Source organism: Aquila chrysaetos (assembly GCF_900496995.4).
Source record: "Aquila chrysaetos chrysaetos chromosome W unlocalized genomic scaffold, bAquChr1.4 W_unloc_5, whole genome shotgun sequence".
NCBI lineage: Eukaryota > Metazoa > Chordata > Aves > Accipitriformes > Accipitridae > Aquila > Aquila chrysaetos.
Genome location: NW_024470325.1, coordinates 492659 through 516070, shown reverse-complemented (window position 1 = coordinate 516070; position 23412 = coordinate 492659). Strand labels below are relative to the sequence as shown.

Sequence of the window (23412 nt, the reverse complement as noted above, 5' to 3'; positions counted from 1 at the left end):
AACCTAGAGTGTTGGTTAAACTTGACTGCTGTACAATACTCTTATAAAGTTATGTGTGGTAAAAATAACACTAAATACTGGGGAGGATTTAAAATAGACGTTGTAATACCCGCTACCCCACCAATTGTTGTGCTCAGTCCAAAAATCTTTGAAATTGGACCGTATGTGATCAGAAATACGGGCCTACAACAAATGTTGTTTAACCCAGCGTGGTCTCTCAAACGAGTTGAATTGTCAATGCAGAACAATGTTTCAGACATTCAGCCAGCTTGCTCACCTTTCCTAAAGACTTCTTACGAGGGATGGACAACCTGGCTGCAAAAACGAACTCTTCTCATGAGAAGAACACTGAGAGACCTAACCGGTGTTTTGGGAACAGGATTGGGAGTTTTAAATAGCATCGATTCGGAAGTAATAATGAACAAGTTGGCTACCTCAATTAGTGATTTGGCTAAATTACAACAGCCTTTGCGGTCTTCTTTATTGGCTTTGGGGACTAACCAGTGGCTGTTGTCAAATATATTACCAAAATGGGAAAAGGTAAATGTAAGGGACCACGAATTGATTACTGATGCACTTGGGGTGATCCAAAATAACGTCTCTTTGGCTCTCAGTTGTATCCAGGCTCAAATATGGATGCAGTCGGTAGCCGCCTCAATTATAAGAGAAGGTGAAGAAGGCACTCTCTCCACTGAAATTCGGAAAATAATTTGGGACAGTGCCACTGATTTTGAGAAGGAACTCCAATCCTGGTGGGACCTGGTAAACTTTACTTATGATCCCGTTACAAACATAGCTACAACTTTTGTGCTTACTATATATAATGCCTACCATATACCCAATTTATCCCGTTATTGCATTAGGGTTGAACCACCACGGAACTATACCCTATCCCTTTGAGCATAGAGTATGGGCCCGAAAGGTGAATGAAAAATGGCAAACTGTTAATTTGGAATCTTGTATTGTACGAGAACAACAAGGATTTGTTTGTGAAGGCAATGCAATTGAGGCACAAGATATTTGTTTAGATACTGAACAAAATAGTTGCCACTTTGAGATTCATCCTAATGAAAACCCTGAAACAGTACTCATATATATCGGCAAAGGCTGTGTATGTTTGAGGACTGTTTGTGATTTTCTATCTGTAGATAAGGTAGTTGTGGAGACTAAAAATCATTCAAATTTTTGTGTTTGTAATTTTACTAAGATTGTCGGATGTGACTTTTCCTATTCGGCCCCAGGTCACATCTCACCAACTTTTGCAATCTAACTATATGTTGATTCATGAATTGCTGCCTATACCCATTGGAATGAATCTCACTTTGGTAAAACAGTTATTACAACACAAGGATTTGGTTGAGATTTTGGAAAAAATTAGGGAAAACGGACAGAAAACCCTAATAACTGTTCATCACAATGTGAAAGAAATACACCGAGTTTTAGAAAGAGTGCAAAAGGATGCAGAACATAGATGGTGGGACACACTTTTCGGATGGTCGCCTACTGCTACAGGCATTCTGAACAAGTTGTGTCACCCCATCGTGGTTCTCTTGATATTGGTTTTGATTAGTTTGGTTTTGTCAGCGGTATTGTATGTCATAGCCTGGAGAATGATGAATCGGTTAACGCGTTTGATGTCTGTATTGAACACATATAATATGCTTGATGTTCCATCCAATGTGGATATTCCCAAATCAATTGATGTTTTGAAACCTCATTGATTTTTTTTTTTTTTTATATATAAACAATTTTGATTGTAATTGTTACAAATTGTAGTTGCCTTTCTATCTTCTCTCCTTTTCTCTCTCTCTCTCTGTCTTTTTCTTTTCCTTTTCTTCTTCCTCTTCTTTATCATGCTACCACCAAGTGGTCCTGACGTCCTGACGACCATGTTGAGCCACAGGGTGGTGTAAGAGTCGGTCAGAAAATCAGCATTGTCTCAACATTGTCATCAGGAACATGAACAGTACATTACCTGACAACGGCCTGTTTGGAGCGCAGCGGCCAATCCCAAGGACAGAATGTGCGGTACAAGGCTCCTGCAAGGTACCTGGCTAGAGCCGTTAGAGGTAACCGCATAGCTACTGTCAAAAAGGATGGATTGCAACCGTTGCCATAACATCGATGAAGAAATCATGAACTCTAGACGAACTTTGCTTCATTATAATACCAAAACACACCTCCTGGTCGAAGGCTACCCGCCTCCAAGACTTACCACGCCTCAGACACTGACCCTGCGCCTGCGTGATAGTCTCGCTCGAGAAGGGCGGAGATATGATAATTGTATTCTGAGAAGGGCGGAGGCTCCTGGAGCAAGGTGTGTTACTAAGCATAAAAGATGACTTCTGAACAACGGGAATTTGAAACTTCCCCACCAAGGACCACGACGATCGACGACGCAGCATTAGCTGGACCCAGGACCGTTAGGACATCATGAGATCAGCGGTGGTAGCTATAACCTCTCTTTCTCCTCTCTCTAAACATTACTTTTCTCCTTTCTCTCACCCATCTCTAACTATCGCGTGGCTCTTCACAGGCAATACAATAAAGTTTTACTGTGTGATTACTGCTCTCCCCTTTGGTGTTGGTCACCTTCATTTTGCACTTTTGAGATCGTAGCAAACGAACCATCACGAGTCCACCGAGTGGACCGTGACACCAGGGATGGGGAGGAGATGGAGGGGGGCTTCAAGTGTGCAATCATGCCAGTGCTGACATACATGGAGACCACAGCCAGGTGAGGGAGGCACATGGAAAAGGCTTTGTGCCATCCCTGCTCAGAGGGGACCCTCAGCACAGCCCTGAAGATCTGCACATAGGACAGCACAATGAAAACAAAACACCCAAATGCAAAAAAGGCAGTGATCCCAATGAGCCCAAATTCCCTGAGGTAGGAGTGTGAGCAGGAGAGCTTGAGGATCTGGGGGACTTCACAGAAGAACTGGTCCACAGCATTGCCTTGGCAGAGGGGTACTGAAAATGTATTGGCAGTGTGCAGCACAGCATGGAGAAACCCACAGCCCCAGGCAGCTGCTGCCATGTGGACACAAGCTCTGCTGCCCAGGAGGGTCCCGTAGTGCAGGGGTTTGCAGATGGCAACGTAGCGGTCATAGGCCATGACAGTGAGGAGATACAATTCTGCTGAGATCAAAAAGGTAAACAGAAAGACCTGAGCAGCACATCCTGGGTGGGAAATGGCCCTGGTGTTCCACAGGGAATTGGCCACGGATTTAGGGACAGTGGTGGAGATGGTGCCCAGGTCGAGGAGGGATAAGTTGAGGAGGAAGAAGTACATGGGTGTGTGTGCAGGTGATGGTCGCAGACTACGGTGCTGATGATGAGGCCATTGCCCAGGAGGGCAGCCAGGTAGATGCCCAGGAAGAGCCAGAAGTGCAAGAGCTGCAGCTCCCGCGTGTCTGCAGATTCCAGGAGGAGGAACTCAGTGATGGAGCTGCTGTTGGGCATATGCTTCCTCTGGACACAGGGGACTGTGCAAGGAAGAAAAGGCAGTGACAAATTACCAGAAACATCTCTGAATAAAACCAAAGATATGTCTCACAGACCCTCCCCCTCTCACACACGCACCCTTTTTCCTTCCTCAGGAGGAACTTTCTTTCTGCCTCTGGTCTGCAGCTTCATTTTCTGTGGCTCTGTGTGCTGGAGCAGGGCCTCTGCCCATTGTCTCTTGAGGATTCGACCCAGCCCCCCTGCAGTGGGTATATGGGAATGTGGCAGGGGGGCTGGGTTTGATATTCAGAATATGTCAGATAAAATCACTCCTAACACAGGAGGGCTTGTCAGCATCTGCACTCCCAGTGTTAAAGAATGTGGGTGGCAGAAAGAAGTTTCAGGGGCTTTGGGTTTTTTTTACCTACTTCCCCCATCCTGCCCTGTGAGTGTTCTCTGAAATCAGAAATCATGAGCTGAGACATGAGAGGCAAAGGGTTTCCCTGTGGCTTTGTGAGGAGTGAATGGAACTGGTTGGGCTTGTTCCCAGCTGCCCCATGCTTACAATTATCTCAGATGGAGGGTGATCACCCTCCCATGGTACCAGTAAAAGCCACCAGATGCTGCTGAGAGCAGAGGGACCCACTGCAGACCACTAAATGCCTCACCCTTTCTCAAGGTCTCAGCACCCTGTTTCTAGCCAAGGACACACACGGCTCATTTCATCAACCCAACAGCATTTCCTCAGTCATAGATAACATCTCTGCCCCTCTCTCTGTGGGCTTTCAGATAACAGAAACATGCTATGTGAAGGATTTTCATGCTTAAGAACAGCTCGCAGCTTGGAAAGCCACCCCAAAGAGATAGCCAATGTCCTGATGATTACACCTAATCCAGGGAAAACCAGCTCGTTCCCCAGCCCCACAGACTGCATTGCCCACAGCCCCACAGCTGAAAGCTGGGACACCTCCTTTCCATGGACACACCTGCAGAGGAGGACCCACAAGGTCAGTGTGTGCCTCTGCAGCTGAAACTCCCATTCCCAGAGAGCCTGACAGCAAGGATGAAATAACAATAAAAACAACACAGACAACTGGAGAAACATGGGAAAATAGAGTGAGGGTCTGGCTGAGCGAGGCAAGCAGGGAGGCAGCTGGGCACTCAGGAAAGTTCTGCTGCCTCGGGTGTTCAGACCTCCTCCCAGACACCAACATTGCCAGGCAGATGCTCTCAGCCCTGAGCTCTGCAGAGGGAAATGGGCACGTGGCTGGAGAGCTGCACCCACGGCTCTGCTGGAGCTCTGGCTGCTGAGGAGATGGTTCATGCCTTGGGCCCCCCAGCTCTCAGGGCAGAGGCTTTGCTGGGAGGGAGAGGAGCCAAGGGGGCTTGCTCAGAGGAAGGGGTCTGCACCGGAGGGGATCATACCGAGTTTTCCGAATTCTCCCTCCCACAACATTTTTGCGTTTTGTTTCCTCTCATTCCCTGACCATATTCTTGCTGGCTGGAGATTTTCCTCCTGGGAGGTGTTTCCCTGTGCCATTTCTTTTCCCTGTCAGCACTCACAGATCCCATCCCGATCTCTGTGCGCTCCCCCTGGCTCTACAGAAACCTGCCTGTTTGCAGGGCACTGGCCAGGCGCATGCTCCTTTTTGCAGCTGGAAAAGGGCAGATCAGAACAACCCCGAGAGGTCCAGCAGGGGTGATTCTGGTGTTGTCCATAGGCAGGGGAGTGGCTGAAGGCATTTTAGGAAGCTCTTGGCAGACCTACTGATCACTCAAAGTTGCAGTTCAGGAGTCTCAGGGACTTGTTGAAACTTGAGTACTCCTTTTCCACTTCATTTCTCTCCTCCCTCTCTCTCCCCTCTGGAATTGGAAACTGAGAAGACAGACTCAGGAACGCTCCTTATCTTTATAATAATCCCTGCCTTGTTCTTCTCCTTGAACTAACCTGTTTGAAATATTCTGGGGGTGATTGGGAGCTCTGAGCATCCCTGACCCATGCAGCATCTTCTCGGCCACAGCAGGACCCTGCCCTGCCCTGCCCCACCAAGATTTGCTCCTTCCACCCACAGCTTCTCCCCCTCTGTTGCTGGAGTTCCCCAGGCAGGCTGAGTACTTACCCTGCCCAGCAGCAGACTCCCTGCCCCAGCACAAAGCTTTTCCCTGCAGCCAGAGACTTACCCTGCAGAGGGCTGTGAAGAATTCTCTTTGAATCAGCTCTTTGCATCCTCCCACCCCAGACCGCCTTTGAACTCTCTGTCACTCCTCTCCCCTCGGTGCCTGCAGGCAGTGCCCTCACCCCTGCTGCGCTTTGCAGAGGAGCTGCTCCTGGGCAGAGCTGTCTCTCCGCAGCGCTGCCCGCTTGCCAGGAGCTCCCTCCATGCCAGGAGCCCAGCCCAGCTCAGCAGCAGAGGACCAGCCCAAGGCAGCACTTTCTCTGCCCCCTCTGGGCTCCCTCCAGGTGTCCCTGGGGCTCCAGGGGAACCTGCTGGCAAACAGCCTGAAGCAATCACTGGTGTTCCCTCCCTCAGCTGGGGAGACACACTTGTTCCCAGCACTGTAATTTCTCCTATGAGGAAAAGATTTGGACATGAGAATCACCTTTCCTTGTTCCATCGCTACACCCAGACAGTAACAGGCAGGGAGCTCCTTTACCCCTCTGAGCAGAGGGTTTCAGCTGAGTCAATGGAGGCATCTCATCCTGGGTATGTAGTCCTGGTGCTGGAAGGGGACTCGGCTCCTTCCCATGCCTGCCACAAACCCGCAGGAGGTGGGATTCCTCTTGCCTCGGTTCAGGCGTGCACCAAATAGGCACCTGCATGTGAGCTCCTCATCTCAGCTCCCTTGCTCATCAATGGAGAGGGATGCTAGGAGTGAGGTGCAGATGTCTGGTTACGTTTGAGGTGTCAGAGGTGGTCAAAGGTCTGTGCAGGTACCTGCAAACTCAGATGGAGCAGTTCATCGAGACAGGGCAGCAGCATCTGGAGGCATCCTCTTGGAGGCTCTTGGGAATTTCCTTTGGCCATCTGAAATGACAGCTGATGCCCAAATTTAGGGCAGCCAAACTCATTATGTTCAGGGCAGCTCACAGAGTTAGTCATCGGAACACCTGGAGCCCTGTGCCATAGGGAGAGCTCAGCCCCTCTCTTTCCCATTCTCCAATGGGAGAACAGGGGAAAAAAATAATCAGGTCTCTCTCTCCATCCCTGGGTTTTCGACAATGACGTTGGGGAAAATGCATCTGGAAATGGTAGAGGGGAGAGCTGGGGTGAATGCTTAGGCCTCAACCCTATTTACGTATGCAAGATGAACAGATAAACCAAGCGTTTCCACCAAAGAAGAGGTAGTTCATGCCCTTTTCTTTTTGTCCCCTTTCCCTCTGTACAACAACAGGATACCTCACTGCAGCTCAAAGCCGGAGGAGAACAACCATGCTAAAACTTTATCGGGAAAATAAATGTGGCAAAAATTCCACTGCCTCACAGAAGAGACTGCAAGAAAGAAAGAGAAAATTCAGAATTGCTCTCAGCCCTGCTCAGAAAAGATGGAGGGAGACAGCACGAGTAGGAGTAGCTACACTTTAGACCAACCTTGTAAAGTCTCTTGTCCATCTCTCTGTCAAACGGGCAAACTCGCTACATTTTACTTTTTAATTACGTTTGTGTTACAAAAACGGGTGCATGTCTTTTTAGATACCATTAAACCAGCAGATGGGATCTTCCTGAATAGCACCTTTCATGTTAAGTGGTGATCAAATGCCGTCCACCTGCTTTGCATTTAGCTCAAAGGCAGCCTTGACCTCTCCTAAGTCAATATCCCTCAATTATGACAGTGCGTACAATTCATCGATTCTTCTCAAAATAACTGCAGAATACAAATAACGTCACAGCATATTTAAATATGCTCTCTAACTCAACACTGTGTAACTTATCTATCTAATAAATAGCGCAGAAAGCAGAAGCAGTCAAAATGAAAATCCTCCAGGTGACTGACTGCCTGCTCTTTGGGCACTTTCCAAAGCAAATATTCAAGTCAGTTGCCTTAAATCTTTTCACAACTGATCCACAACACATCTCTTATTTGTAGTTAGTGTCCCGTAAAGATATAACTATCACCCTTAAAAAGTGACATACATTGTCAATGAAGGACCTGAGCCATTTACAGTTCTTACGCGCCACGTATCAGTCTTTCTTTATTTATCTCTTTTCACATGGATAAGATCAGACAGGCTTTCTTTGCAGCCGTGGCAGGAGTCTGTATTGTCATGGGAACAAAGGCCGTGGCACCTTGGCTTCACTGAAACTCAGTGAAACCTCCCACCGACTTCAAAACCTAAACCAGATTTTTACCACCAGCCTTTGATTCCCAGCTTGTGTCTCATAGAAATAAATTTTCCTCACACCTTCATAGACAGAGGACTAAAATAGAGCACTACTATACTTTGAGGCATGGGACGTGGGCTGCTGGATGGTTTTGGAAGTGAATGGCGATTGGGAAGCACAGCGTGGGTGCTTGAATTACTGCGGCACATAACAAACAGAGGATGAGTTTACACAGGAACGTGACAGCCTTACGAAGTATTCATGGGTCTTGTATCGTAATGTTGATGTCCCACGAACTGAGGCCAGGCAATGGGTCCAACGCATTCGATGCTGCCGTTGCTCAGTGTGGCTAGTGGGTTTGCTGGTCATTACGTGTGGTTACTTCTGACTATCAGCTACCTAAACAGACAAGTAAATATGTGCTGCGTCACCTGGTTGAGACCTTACTGGCCCTATCTCCTCCCCGTGCTAGCTCACACCACCAGTAAAAATGCTGGTCTTCTCGTTATGCAGAAATAAATAAATACCTGTCCTGTTATCAGTCACTTCTGATAGTTGTGGGCACCTACAGGGCGACAAAACAGGGGTGCCGGAGCCTGTTGATCCAAAATATGCCCATCTTCATTAAGAGTTTGTCCCTGCTAACAGAGGTACCAGCCATTCCCTCTGCTGTTTGGGGCATTTGCATCCTTGAAGAGTGCAGCGATGGCAGATCGCGTGAGTGTCACGACCGGAAAGGACAGGTCCATCAATTCCGGATTGCTGGAAAAGGTCTTGCTTGGCTTGTGCGAGCCAGGCCAGCAGCTTCACGCAGTGGCTGTCCCCAGTCAGAGGGGAGAGCTGAACCACTTGCGTACAATCCCACGCTGCCCCGACCCCACGCTGCCCAAAGGGTGCTGCCCCGGGCCCCCGGGATGGTGATGTTTGGGACAGGAGTGTTGTGAAGGAAGCTACCCTGGAAAGCCAGGGATAGCTGCAGGGCAGGCAGAGGGAAAGGGATGCAGCGCCCCTGCGGAGGCAGCTCCATCACGCAGGCTGCTCTAAGCCCCAATCCAGCAGGACTCCTGTGCCACCAGGCTTTCCCAAAGGAGAACAACACCCCGGTGGTCAGGCTGTTCCCCGGGAATGCCCCTGCCTCGGGGCTCCAGCTTGTCCCCAGGGCAGCGGGAGAGCCCCAGGTGCGCAGGGTGCCCCAGGACTTGCTCCTGCCCGGTCCCCCAGCACTGCCCACCTCTGCCAGCTGCTGGCGCTGGAGGGGAGCCCAGGCGTCCAGGCTGCTTTAACCCCCACCAGAGTCTCCCTGATTGGGCGCTCTCGTGAAGACCAAGCTTGCAGAACGGGTTCCTGGTGCCAGGGGCCCTGGGCAAACACGGCTTATCAGAGATGCTGCAGGGACAAACATCCCTCCTCTTGCCAGGGCAGCTCTGTCCCCACAATTAGCTCTGAGTGGCTGCCTGCGGACAAGTGTGCGCTTCATCGTGTCCCCCTGGACAGCCGCGTCCTGCTCAGGGACAGCACTGGCCTGGGCCGAGGATGAGGGCATTGAAGGGACATTTGGCCAAGGGCCAGCCAGGAACAGGTCTGGAGCCAGAGCCTTGCTGGGGACAGGGTTACTGGGACCCACCGGCTGGGGGCAGCTTTGCAGAAGTGGGACCCAGGTTTGTCTGGGTGGGCACGGCGGCCCCAGGCAGTGGCAGGGTGAGGGCCAGGGCGGGGGTTAGTCCCCTCTGATCTCTGCTCTGGGGGGGCCGTGGCTGGGGACTGGACCAGTTTGGGACCTGTAGTGCAAGGGAAATGGGGTGGGCTGGAGCTGGGCACTGCGACCACCCCAGCGCTTCCCCCAAGCCTTACCCTCCTCTCCCAGTGCCCAACATTCACCGGTGCTCCCCATTGCCTCCAGTGACTGAAGATCCCAGCCATCTGGCTGTCCCCATTGCCCATGCCCCCAGTTGTCCTCCCACCTCCCGGTGTTCCCAAACCCCGGGGTCCCTGGTGCCCCAAGAAGAGGGGTCAGTCCCAGCCCCCTGTTTACCCAAGGGGCTGGAGAGGGGTCAGAGATGACTCTTAGAGACCCCGGGTTTGAGGCTGACCTCATCTCTGGGGGAGTCCCGGAGGGAAAGGCTGGCCTGGGAGGGGGGCGGCACTGGGAGATGGCAGTGCTGGGAGGTGAGGGGCACTGGGAGATGGGGGGATCTGGCTTTGGGGGGCTGTTGGGAGGATGGTTTTGTTCTGGAGCAGTGGGTTGTCACCGTAGGGTGTCCGGCTGTCAGGGCCCTTCCGTGTGCAGCTGCCCCATGCAGGAAGCTGGACCGATCCCAGAGAAGGTGGCTGGATCCGTGCCGGAGGCGGGGGCAACTCTGTGCCGGGGTGGGCCTCTTGCCAGGGCTGGTGTCTCTGCCAAGCCTGGCTTTGCCCTGGGGGCTCTCGGGGAGGGGGGAAAGGAGGAGTCCTGAGAGGGATAAATCTGCCCCTCACCTTCTGCAGCTTCACCCGGGACTCGCCACACCGCAGAGGAAGATGAAGGTCGCGGTGCTCAGCCTGGCCCTGCTCTTCACCGTCCTGCTGTGCGTGCCAGAAGATGCTCAGGTGAGTCCTCAATGCCACGGGGAGAGGCTCAAGGCTGGGGAGGGGTCTTGGCTGCAGGACATCAGCTCTCCTGCAGAACAAAATTGTAGTGGTGAGCACGAAACCCCTTGACTTGGCCTCTCCCTTTCCCAAGCAAGGAGCATCCCCAGGCTCCCCTCACCTCCAGCCCTGGCCAATGCAGCTTTCTCCCTCCCACAATTCCATCTCTTCCCTCCACTTCCCCCGCAATTAATCTTCTTGTGCCCAGAGCCCGAGTTCCTTGGGAAGGTTCACCACAAACTCCTGTGAGGACCCCCACCGGTGTCTTGACTTGCTGCCCCCCCCATCTCTCCCTTTTGGGCCTCCCCATCCCATCCTTTTGGTGCCCTCAGACATCTCCTCCCTGGGATCTCCTCTGTGTCCTATCTAGGGTCCCCAAACGCCCTCCCGTTGATTGTTCCCAACGCCTTTCTTTCAGTCTTTCCCCTCAGTCCTTTGCCTTTCATCCTGTCCCCTGCGGTATCGTCCCCAGGTCCCCTTCCTTGAACCCCCACTGCCAAACACTCTTCCAATCCCCTCGTTTCCGTCCGCCGCAGCCCTCTTCCTTCTGCTCCCACCAACCACCTCGCTTGAAGTCCCTGTATCCCCTCCGCTCGAAGTCCCTCTATCCCCTCCGCTTGAATCCCTTTACCCCTCACTTGCATCCCACGCAGGCCTGCCCCTTCAGCACCCCCAGCCCAGTCCCTTGGGGTCCACTCATTCACCCCAGTGCACTGTCTGGGGGCCCCCCCTCACCCTCACCCCCATCCTCTTTGGAGGCCCTGAATTCCCCACACTGTCCTTGTCTCCATCCCCACCCCTGGTCCCTGCCTGAACAGGTATCCCAGGTGAAACTTGGAGGAATGGGGCTGGGGGGAGCAGAAGGGATTTTCCCGCTCAGCCCAGGGGGAAGCCATGGTCCTGGGGGGACTGGGGACGCCTGTGCCCCACCTACAGCCCCATCAAGGTCCAATCCAGACCACTCCTTTGCTCTCCTTCCCTAGGCACTCCTGGAAGGAAGTGGAGATGTTAGCCTGGTAAGTAGTGGGGAGGACTTGGAGGGCATCCAGTCTGGGGAACTGGAGGGCACTTTGGTGCTCCCTTCCCTTGCTGGCACCAAGGACATCCCAGTGAGCTTTCATGCTCCCTCTACAAGAGGAGTCAGTCGGATTTAGGAACAAGGTTCACTGAACTGAACTAAATGACTTCTGCTGGCCCCAGACCTTCTCCCTCTATGGCCACGACACTCCGGGGCATCCCAGTGTGCCCCAGTACACCCCACTGCAACCCCAGAGAACACCCCTGCACCACAGTGCTTTCCCAGGGAGGGCCCCTTCCCCAGGGCCCCCATTGCATTCCCATCCATCCCATTACAACCCAGTACACCCCAGTACACAGCCACAAACCCAGGTGGGCGCCCTCCCCAGGACCCCCACTGCTTTCTGCGCACCACCATACAAGCTCATGTACCCCATTTCTTCCCAGAGGCACCTTCCCCAAGGATCCCATTGCTTTTCCCTGCCTCCCAGTACACGCCAGTGTACCCAAGCATGTCCCTAACCCTCCCTTTCTCCCCAGCGTCCTCTGGACAAGCAAGCGATAAAATTTTTTCTGCGCCAGAAACGCGTGCCTGCAGCTGCTGCTGTCCAGGTGAGCAACATCAGGGCGTCTGCAGCCCCACAAAGGATCCTGGGGGATCCCTGAGCCCTCTGGGGTGGGCAGACCTTGGGTATGGCAGAAGGAAACAGAGGGGACTGTCCCTGATGCGTGTCCCAGGGGGAGCTGGACAGAGCTGTCCCCATGCCTTTCCTTGCATGCAGTAGGGCTCTATGGAGCCAGAAGGTCACTGTGCAGGCCAGGCAGGGGGTCTGTGCCATACAGAGCCCCAGGATCACTGTGAGGGCTGGGCAGGCTTCTGGGAGATAGAGGGGCATCCTGGGGTAGGGGGCTCTGGGTGCCATCTGGATCTCAGGTGAGCCGAGTCCTGTCCTGGGTATACTGAGGGCTCCAGTTCCCTTCTCCTTCCCCGGGTCTCTGCAGAGAGAGGTGGTGGGGACAAGGCCCCTCTCATGTCCCAGCGGACACTGGGGGGGGGTGTCACAATTTGGGCTCTCTCTTGCAGGTCCTCAAGTGATGGTGACAGCCCTGTCCTGTCCCCCTCCAGTGGCATGAGGAGATGATCATCCCTGGATGACCCCACCTGATCCCCTGGGAGCCCTGGGCCATTTCCCTCTCATGATCAATAAACCCCTTCAGCAAAGCTACGCTCTGCGTGTGTGTGTGTGTGTGTGTGCCTGCGTCCATGTCCCGTCTCCTTGGCCAGCACCCAGCTGCCTGGGTCCTCCCTGGCTGCACCACCACGATGAGCAGAGTGGCTGAGGGAGCGCAGGCACCTGGGGTGTCCCCTTCCCACCCATCATGTGCCCCCAGATAAGGGCAACCTGGAGTGTCCCCCCAGGAGGCTGGGAGAGGCGAGGGGCAGACGGTGCCAGCCCTTGGGGCAGCCGGAGTTTCGGAGGCGCAGCGGGAAAGAGGTTCTTACCAGGGCTCTAGTGAGCACCATCCCCTGGGCAGCACAATTTGGTGTCGGGGCAGGAGAGGATCATGAGTAGGCAGCCCTGACCCCTGGGTCCTCTGCCCTCCGCTGCGAGGGGTGGTGGTTCCCTGCCTCATGGACTCAACGGTCCTGGGTTCACAGGAGTTTTCAGAGCGTCATGCTGGACCCAAGTGCCTTCCTGGACCCCCAGCCCACACCCTTCTCTGGGGCACAGCCCCCATCACAGGCCAGGAAGGCAGGTCATTGTGAGAGACTGTCGTCTCGAGCCATTTGTCTCAAAGATTGTTTGCTGTGAGAGACTGAACTGTGAACTATTTATCTTGAGCCATTTGTCTTTGGGATGGCTTGTTTAAGCAGGACACTCCTCTGGCCCATAAGGACAATTCCCAGGCCACTGAGGCATCCAGGGGAGGAGACAGGCTGGAGCTGGCGAAGCATGCAGGAATGTGGAGACTACCATTGTCATGGAAGCTTTAGTCTTTGAGAAAATATACTGGTTTCTGGTGTTGATCACCCAAAGATCATGTGATAGACAAAACCTGCAGCATACAAAAAGTATGTATGTGCATGCATTAGACTATGCCTTATAAAAAAACGTGGAGACAAGCCATGGTGTGCACCCATAACTGAAGAATTGAAGACTGAGGACCAACGGGACGCTGCTTGATCCACGGTGGTGACTATTCTTGCAACTCTATTCCGACTGATTGCTTGATTTCTGCTTTTTTCTTCCATTCTATCCTATCGCTACTATTTTCTACTTTTGCTGCTGAAACGGGGAGCCAAAGAAACCTTAGTAGATATAGTAGATATATGGATGTAGATAAGAACTGTTTAATAATTATCTAGCTTATAATGAAGTTAAAGAAATTTCAGTAGAGATAGACATGGCCCAAGAGGATGAGAAGTGGTGCTTAAGGTTTGCATTGCTGGCCCAAGGGGATGAGAAGTGGTGCTTAATGTCTGCATTGTTGAGGCTGGCTGGGGCAGGAGATAGTCCCTGATAAGAAGCAGCAGTCCACCCCAAAAACCAGCCAAGACCGGCCTTGTGACTTTTGGAACTAATTTTAATATGAAGCAGGGATAGATCATGCCTATGTATAGGCGTATTGTGAAACTCCATGTATATGTAGCACTTGACTGTATAAATTTAGGGCGAACTGCCGAGTCGGGCGCGCACGACTTTGGTGGGACTACCCCCCCATGCTGCCCAGCGCTGAATAAACATACCTACTTTACAGTCTCACTGATTGTGGGAGTCTGTTTCCGCACGTCAGTTTGGCGAGCCAGCCAGGAGACTCTCTGCTCAGCTGCGGGACCGACTGCGGAGCGGACGCCCCTCGGCGCGCCCCGAGCACTTTCCTCGGAGGAGCCTCCGCTGCCAGCCGCTCACCGCGGGAGCGGACAACGACCTCCTGAAGCCGCGGACCAAACGGTACGTGTCACAGAGGGAGCCTGTAAAAGTACGGGCCGGGGTAGCTGGTAAATCGCGCAGAGACGTCTGGCATGCAGCGTAGTCCCCGTATGGGAGGAGGGTACCCTGTATGGTAACAAGGGGGGATTTGCTGACTGATAGAGCAGCCACCAGCGATCTTGGGGGTACATCGAGCAAATCCGGGGTGACCGCTGCATCCCAGTATCGGGAACCAGGATGGACCTGTCAATGACTGGTATATAAGAGTCAGGAGAAGGGTAAGCGCACCCCCTCGCAATTGCGCTTGGCACATTTTTGGGGTAAGTGGACCCCCTCGCAATTGCGCTTGGTACATTTTTGCAGCTGCTGAATGGTTGTCAACTGGAGCAATGATTGTATGATATGAATGTTTGGAAATTTAATGTTAAAGATTTTGTGCGAGTATGTGGAAATGTTATGTTGAGATTTATATGTGTATATATGCTTGTTAATGTGTAAATGTCTAAAACTGTGAATTGAATGTTTGAGTAAAAGAGACGCAGCTCAGCTGTGGAGCGTGTGTGGAGTTCTGATCCACAGTTTCGTAAGTCCACAAGAGGCATGGCCGGAGACGAACGAAGTGTGACTCCCTGATGATTTGGAACTTGAATTTATATGTTAGCGTTGTAATTGTAAGTTTGAGTTTGATTATCTTAATCATTTTGTGGTGTTGGTATAAGAAAGTCCCTGTATGGTGCATTGCATAATTGTGGGTATTTGAATGGTGTCTTTTACAGCCAGGAAATGAGTGTATGCCCTCATATGTCCTGGAATGTGTGTGGTGTAAACAGAGGTTGCAAATAGATTGTGGAGGGGATATTGAATGCCCTGAGTGTCGGGTTTGGACTCCCTGGGATAAGAGGGGATGGGCTATGTATACAGTTGAGATTGTTTGTGGTTGGAAAGGTAGCCGAAACAGTGAAATTGGTGTGTGGAAAGGAAAATTTAATCCTGGAAATTCGGGACGTGTGGGAGGAAAACTGGGAGAAGACTATAAAGAGGTGTAAGAAACAATTTGCATGGAAGCTTATTAAAAGGAGAAGTTATAAAATGGGAAACAATCAAGGGGGAATATTGAGGAAGAGTCCACTGGGTTGTGTAATTGCCCACTGGAAAGATATTGTTGGGACCGGAGGTACGGAAAATAAAAAGAACCTTATTAAATATTGCAATCAATGGTGGCTGTTGTATAAGTTAGAAGGTGATGCTAAGTGGCCACTTAATGGTTCAATAGATTATAATACTCTATTACAACTAATGCTGTTTTTAAGGAGAGGAGGAAAATGGGATGAGGTTATGTATGCAGACATGTTTTTCACCCTCCGAAATCATCCAGAGTGGCAAAGGGACTGTGGAATGGTACCCCCACAGGACCCCATGGTGCTTGCACTTTAGCAAGAAAACAACAAGGAGCTTAGAGAAGGAAGTATTAACGAGGACATCTTAAACCAAGTGTACCCGGGGGTATGGGCTACCGATACACCTGGAAGAGCGAAAAGTGCTCCACCTGTTGAAGTTAGGATCAAGGAAGGCCGAAAGCCGCCAAAAATTATTTGCATTTGAATGGGAAAACCCCAAGAGTGGTCAAAAGACCCAGCTCACTTGGATGGTGTTGCCACAAAGATTTAAGAATAGTCCTACCATTTTCGACAATCAGCTTGCGAAAGACAGAATCCTGGGAAACCCCGTCTGAGGAGGGAAAGCTGTTGCAGTATGTGGATGATATCCTGATCGCCACCAAGACAAAGATTGTATAATATGGACGCCACTGAGCAGAAACACCTTGAGTGGAACAAGGAGACCGAACGAGCCTTTGAGCTACTGAAAAAGGCTTTGATGTCAGTCCCAGCCTTAAGACTCCCAGATCTTCTTTTCTCAGCCGGAACACAGGAGAACCGGTACATCATGACTGTTTGGAAACCATCGAAGCAACATACGCCAGCCGCCCAGACCTGAAAGACAGCCCCATGGAAAACGGGGAAACTTGGTTCACAGATGGAAGCAGTTACGTCCTAAATGGTAATCAACATGTGGGATACGCCATCACCACCAGCCAAGAGTCTCTTACAGAAAAAACCCTGGAGGCACAGTGGGAAGGACCATTCCAAGTACTACTCACCTCCTTTACTGCAATCAGAATCAAAGAACAGAATGCTTGGATTCATCACACCGGAGTGAAAAAGACACCCAAAACTCCATGGAAAGTCACCACAAAACCTGATGGACATTTAGTTTTTACGCGGTAATATGGGGAGTTGTGGGGATTCTGTGTAAGGCGTGGGATGAAAACCTGTTTGTCAGACATAACCAGGAGCTAGCAAAGGATATTAATGTATCAAGCTGTTGGATGTGTACCTTAATACCCAGACAAGGAGAAACCTTCCCATTTATTGGTGTCCCCCTCAGAACAAACAGCACTAAAACACTATTGAATAGAACTGCCAACTATACTTGTTTATATGGAAATGGTTCCAGAACTGTAGTGAAGTATAAACTTGATCTGGATAGCAGAGACCCACATGATAATGATCAATACAATTGGTCTTGGAGATTAAAAGACATGGAAAGAGGCAGAGGGGGAGACCCCATAATTATACAACCCCATTAAGCCAACACTTCTAGTTTTCTTGAGACACTGAATGGAACTTGCTTTCGATGTCATGAATCACACTCTACAGGGATAGCTAATACAGGATGGGGAAATCTAACAGGGAGTTATCTTCCTTCTCCTCGGGAGCCATCCAATTGTAATCTCCCTGACGGGCGTTGGTACCTTTGTGCAAACGGGGAGGCACATACGAGTTTACCTATCGATTGGTGGGGAGAATGCACAGAGGGAATAATAATCCCACAAATACTCCCTATCTTAGGAAAATTACAGGGAATATTCCGATCCCCATGGCACCAAACGAGGACTAAAAGAACCTCTAACCCTCTTATAGAACGAGACACCACATTCCACAGTGTGGTACGATGGCTTTTCCCAATGCTTGGAGTATCTGAATTGGAAAAAGCAATAGTCAATGTATCAGTGGTCGAGACTTTAGCCAATACTACTGCTGATGCTCTAAGAAAATTACAAGCCGAAATTGATTCCTTGGCAAAGATAACGATACAAAATCGCCTTGCATTAGATATGTTAACCGCAAAGGAAGGAGGTGTGTGCGTACTTATAAATCAAAGCTGTTGTGCTTATTTAAATGAAAGACAGCAAGTAGAGACAGATATTGGAAAGATTTGGAAATTTCTAAGGAGTTACATCTTATCACTATGGATGACACATCATGGGGATTTTCTCAGGTATGGGAAAAACTAACTTCCTGGTTGCCAAATTTAACATGGCTAAAACAACTGTTTGTGACAGCAATAGTAATCATTTTTCTGCTCATAATCCTTTGTACAACAATTTGATGCAGCTTATGGTGTTTCCAAAGCACAGGAGATTCCTTCAGCGAGTGGAAAAAGAATCAGTTGTGACGAAAACTCCAGTCCAATAAATATTTTGAGAGAATGCTAGATAGGAAAACAATGCATTAGAAGGACTAGAGTTGGATATAGTAAAAGAATTTACTATTTTCTAGAAAAGAGGGGACTGAAACGGAGAGCCAAAGGAACCTTAGTAGATATAGTAGATATACGGATGTAGATAAGAACTGTTTAATAATTATCTAGCTTATAATGAAGTTAAAGAAATTTCAATAGAGGTAGACGTGGCCCAAGAGGATGAGAAGTGGTGCTTAAGGTTTGCATTGTTGAGGCTGGCTGGGGCAGGAGATAGTCCCTGATAAGAAGCAGCAGTCCACCCCAAAAACCAGCCGAGACCGGCCTTGTGACTTTTGGAACTAATTTTAATATGAAGCAGGGATAGATCATGCCTATGTATAGGCGTATTGCGAAACTCCATGTATATGTAGCACTTGACTGTATAAATTTGAGGCGAACTGCCGAGTCGGGCGCGCACGACTTTGGTGGGACTACCCCCCCATGCGGCCCAGCGCTGAATAAACATACCTACTTTACAGTCTCACTGATTGTGGAGTCTGTTTCTGCACGTCAGTATGGAATACCCCGTTGGCCACTGTGGGTCAGCTGTCCTGGCTGTGTCCCCTCCTAACTTCTTGTGCCCCTCCAGCCTTATTGCTGGCTGTGCATCAGAAGCTTAGAAATCCTTGACTTGAGACTAAACACTACTTAGCAACAACTGAAAACATCAGTGTTATCAACATTCTTCTCATACCTAACTCAAAAGCTTAGCACCTACCAGCTACTAGGAAGACAATTAACTCTATCCCAGCTGAAACCAGGACAGTATCCACCCCTTAATCTATACCATTGACTTCATGCTCAGTTCCCATTCCTTCAGTTACATCCCGGTCTATCATCATCACCTTTTCCGTCTTTTTGAGATATATAGACTGATACAGGGAAATAGCTATTTGCCTTTTGACCACTTAAATATTGTTTAGTAATTCTGTTGGCCTTGTTTGTTCCTTCGAGGCTCGCTTGCCGGGGCCTGGCGCCTGTGGTGTCTGTCAGGGGTGAAGCTTATCAGGGACTGGTATTCCTCAAGGACTGACATGCCAAACAAAGGGAGTGATAACAGGAACTGCAATGTTAGTCTTACCACAGAACTTGTTAGGACTTGTTAAAAACCGCGGAAATCACCAAGTAAGAAGAGAGCATGGGTAAATGACTAAAGTTCATCTAGAGAACAGAAGAAGAAGAGGAAGATAAGACCCCTGAAGAAGTATATGACCACCAGAAACAGGTCTGAGCCTGCGCAAGATGACATAAACATTTTAGAACTGCTGACACAAGCTTTTGAACTAACCCCGCCCCAACTTATACATATGTATATTTTTTATTGTGTAACCCTATGACTATGTATGCCTTGGTGTAATAAATATCTGGCTGCTTGCTGAGACGGTGTGCAAGCTTTAAGGAGCAATCCCCTTGCACCCGGTGCCAAAATAAACATACGTGCTTTATAACTCACTCTCTGAGTTGTAAAGTTTGATCCGCGGTGTCAGGTAGACTGGGAGGAAGAAGCGCCTGGATAGGGAGAGGGGCATGCAAGAGTACAGCTGCACATTGCCAAGGGGCTGGTCACTGCTGGTCTGTCCAAACCCTGTGCCTGACCACCATGGTCTGTCCTGCCTTCTTGTTAAACTCTGCTCCTGGCTATTTGCTGTGTGACTATGCTGACTCTTGGGCATGTGTGTGGGTGTGAATGTCCGTACATGCTTTGCTGGCCAACTCCAAGTGGTGCTGGCAAGGAGGAGGGTGACAGGCTCTGGAGACACCCAGGGTTGGAGCTGAAAAGTGGGCAACATCCCCAAGACCGGGCAGGGGATCTGGGAAGACCCAAAGCCCAGGCCCACATGGGAGGGACACTGGGGTGGGGGAGGGGTGCCCGTGGGTAAATGCTACAGGGGATGCATGGGCTACTCATGACCTTCACACCAAATCAGCCTGAGAGGGGAAAAGGGATGGGGCCAGTTGTCTTTCCAGCTGTGTATGTGCTGCTGGTGGTGTGGTGGCTTTAAAGGTGCTGCTCCCTGTTGGAGCTGATCTGTGTATGGTTGGCTGTGTCCATCTTTATTTCCTTGAAGATACGTGGGGTTAGCACTTTCTGTTTGACTGACGCCACCTTGTGCAATCTCTTGCTTTGTGGGGCTCCAGTCATTGTCCACCCCAGGCACATACAGTTCCTGGAGATCCCCCAGGCTCTCCAGGCATCTCCACACTCCTGGAGGATGTCCTTTCCCCTGTCACGTGTGCGACAGCCCTGGGTATGTACCACAGTGACAACTCACCATCTCCACTGTCACCACACACCAACGGGTAGGTCAGAAATCCAACCCTTGATCTCCAACAGCTACCCTACAGACATGACCATAAGCATGTTACTGATTTGTCATTAATTTGTTATTAGTTAGAATTAATCATATTTAGTTTTAATATTTTAGCAAAATCATATGTATGTTGTATTTTATATATTTAACCACCAACCAGTGTCTGCTGTAAAATCCCCTGTATAGCCCCGTATCAAGGCCGGAGAAATTGACTAAAATCATCTAGTAGGAACATTTAGAACTTAAATAACAAGATAAAGAAATACCTGACAACGGGGTGGTGTAAGAGTTGTCAGTACGTTACCTGACAACGGCCTGTTTGGAACGCAGCGGCCGATCCCCAAAGATAGAATGTGCAGTACAAAGCTCCTGGAAGGTCCCTGGCTAGAGCCGTTAGAGATAACTGCATAGCTACTGTCAAAAAGGATGGATTGCACCTGTTGCCATAACATCGGTGAAGAAATCATAAACTCTAGACGAACTTTGCTTCATTATAATACCAAAACACCCTCCTGGTCAAAAGCTACCCGCCTCCAAGACTTACCACGCCTCGGAGAGGACCTTCACTACGCCTGCGTAAAAGATATTCACATATGCTAATGATTTCCCAAAAATCTAATGAATATGTATAACTTTTCTTGGAAATCTAATGAATATGTATCGATAAGTCTTAATATAAGGGTTATTGTTTTGAAGACAGGTGTGCGTGGTTCGTGAGAGGACTCGCCGCGCCACCCGGCCGTCAATAAAGAAGTGTCTGCTTATCTACACTAAATTGGTGTTGATAAGTTCTTCATTCCGAGCTTTTTGGTAACAGTTTTGGCGACCCAGGTGGGACCCCTCGCTGAGAGAGACCGGAGGAGTCGGGGACCGATCGGTTTCCCTGCCGGCACCGAGGATTTCTCGGGGATACCCATCGATCCCCGATCCATAAGGCTCTTTGCGACGTCCCCTGGATTTTGGTAAGACACTTCTTTTAAATATTAAGGATAGTGGGTTAGAGTCCCACCGGTATTGTTTGGGGTTAGAGTCCCCCCGAGTGGGTTAGAGTCCCACCGGTATTGTTTGGGGTTAGAGTCCCCCCGAGTGGGTTAGAGTCCCACCGGTATTGTTTGGGGTTAGAGTCCCCCTGAGTGGGTTAGAGTCCCACCAGTATCGTCTGCCTGTCAGACGCGGCGAAAGCTGCGCAAGGTTGGACAAAAGGATCCTGAAGGAAGTAGAAGCCTAGGCGTCTGCCCGTAAGACATAAGCGAAAGCTATTGCTGGGTTGGACAATTTGGGAGTGGGTTAGAGTCCCACAACTTTTGAGGATTCTGGGTTAGAGTCCCAGCTTCAAAAGCATTTTGGAAATTTTGGGTTGAGTCCCAAATTCTAAAGAAAGAAAAACAAACAAACAAACAAAAAAAAAAAAAAAGAAAAAAAAGAAAAAAAAAAAAAAGGAAAAAAAAGGAAAAAAAAGGAAAAAAAAAAAAGGAAAAAAAAAGGAAAAAAAAGAAAAAAAAGTGGAGATATATTGTGTACTTGGAAGTATCGTGAGTGTTGTAAGTGTGGGATGTGCAATTGAGCATGAAGTGAGTCTTGGCAACGATTGTAGTGTCTCTTATTGAAGTTGGAAGTTATAAAGTGTGAATATATTGCTGGTTAATAATTTTGCCAGGGGATATTGGTTATGACTCTGCTTAGGGAAGTCGGGCTTTGTCCGTGCCCTAGGCAAGTAGGTGGACTCCATTACCTGGCAACAATTGTTATTTGTATTTATTTAATATTTGGTGTTTGATATTATGTATTTGGTATTTGAAACTTTGTATTTGATATTTGGCATTTGGTATTTGGTTTGGTATTTAACATCTGACAATTGATTATTGATTTTTGATATTTGTTATATATTTAATAGATATTTAGTATTGGGTATAAACATAATGGCATTTTGCCAAATTATTTAAGAGTAAGAGTATGGGAAATTTGTCCACTGATGGAAAGATACCGAAAACATCTCCGTTGGGATGTTTGTTGGCACATTAGGGTGAATTATATGATGATTTACGTAAAAAAATCAAATGATTGAATATTGTAATCATTGGTGGCCTCTGTATACATTAGAGGATCAGGAAAGGTAGCCCGTGAATGGGACACTGAATTATAACACCATTCTGCAGTTAATGTTGTTTGTAGAAAGAGAGGGGAAATGGAGTGAAGTACCTTATGTGGATTTATTTTTTTTTACTTAAGGCAGAGACAAGATTGACAGAATGAGTGCAAGCTAGTTAGTAGGGACAATTTGGTAATGGCTATAACTTTTGATAATAAGAAAGAGAAGAAATGTTGTCTGGCATGTGATATTGCCCCCAAAGAGGATGAAGGGCCAGAGTTGGATATATCCCCTCCCAGGAGAGGAAGGAATTGGGGGTGAGAGCATAGGGAACAGATGGAAGAAACAGAAAGCAGTGGAATAAGAGATACAGGGGAAGGACCGTCTGAAGTTGTGATTCATACCCCCATTTCTCGAAGAACCTGACAGCAGGCACAAACAATAGCTCCCTTGAGGCAGGGAGTTAGTAACAATGGACCAGTGTATGTAAAAGTGCCCTTTTTGGTTGTGGACTTGATGGCTTGGAAGCAGGCAGCTGGAGAGTATATAGAGAAGATCTTGAGAGAGTTGGCAGAGTAGTGGATACTATAATTAGAACGCAGAATCCAGACTGGAGTGATTTACAGGTGATCTTGGATAATTTGTTGGATGAAACAGAGAAACAGATGATACTAAAAACTGGCAGAGCACAGGCAGAAGTGGCAGTATTAAGCGGGACAATAGGTGGAACATTAGAGCAGAATTTTCCGTCTGGGGATCCGCAGTGGGATCCAAATAAAGTGGAACATAGAGAAAGGCTGAGTCGGTATCAGAAATAGATTTTATATGAAGTTAAACATGCTATCTTTGAATTGGTCTAAATTATATGAGGTGAGACAAGATAAGAATGAATCTCCCTCAGCGTTTCTGGAAAGATTGAAGGAAGCTGCCAGAAAATATACTGATTTAAGAGTAGAAATAGAGGCGGCTCAGATACAGTTGGCTTTGATTTTTATAAGACAGTCGGCACCAGACATAAGAAAGAAACTTCAGAAGCTGGAGGGAGAGGATTCAAAGAGTTTGAATAAAATGTTGGAGACAACATG

General features: G+C 49.1%; 1 long non-coding RNA gene across 1 annotated transcript; it reads left to right on the top strand.

The window, feature by feature from the left end:
• Positions 1-10262: 10262 nt before the first annotated feature.
• Positions 10263-12637, top strand: LOC115337619. Its single transcript, XR_003922205.1, has 4 exons — positions 10263-10355; positions 11378-11410; positions 11952-12023; positions 12496-12637. It is a non-coding gene; the product is annotated as an uncharacterized LOC115337619 (long non-coding RNA).
• The last annotated feature ends 10775 nt before the right edge of the window (positions 12638-23412 follow it).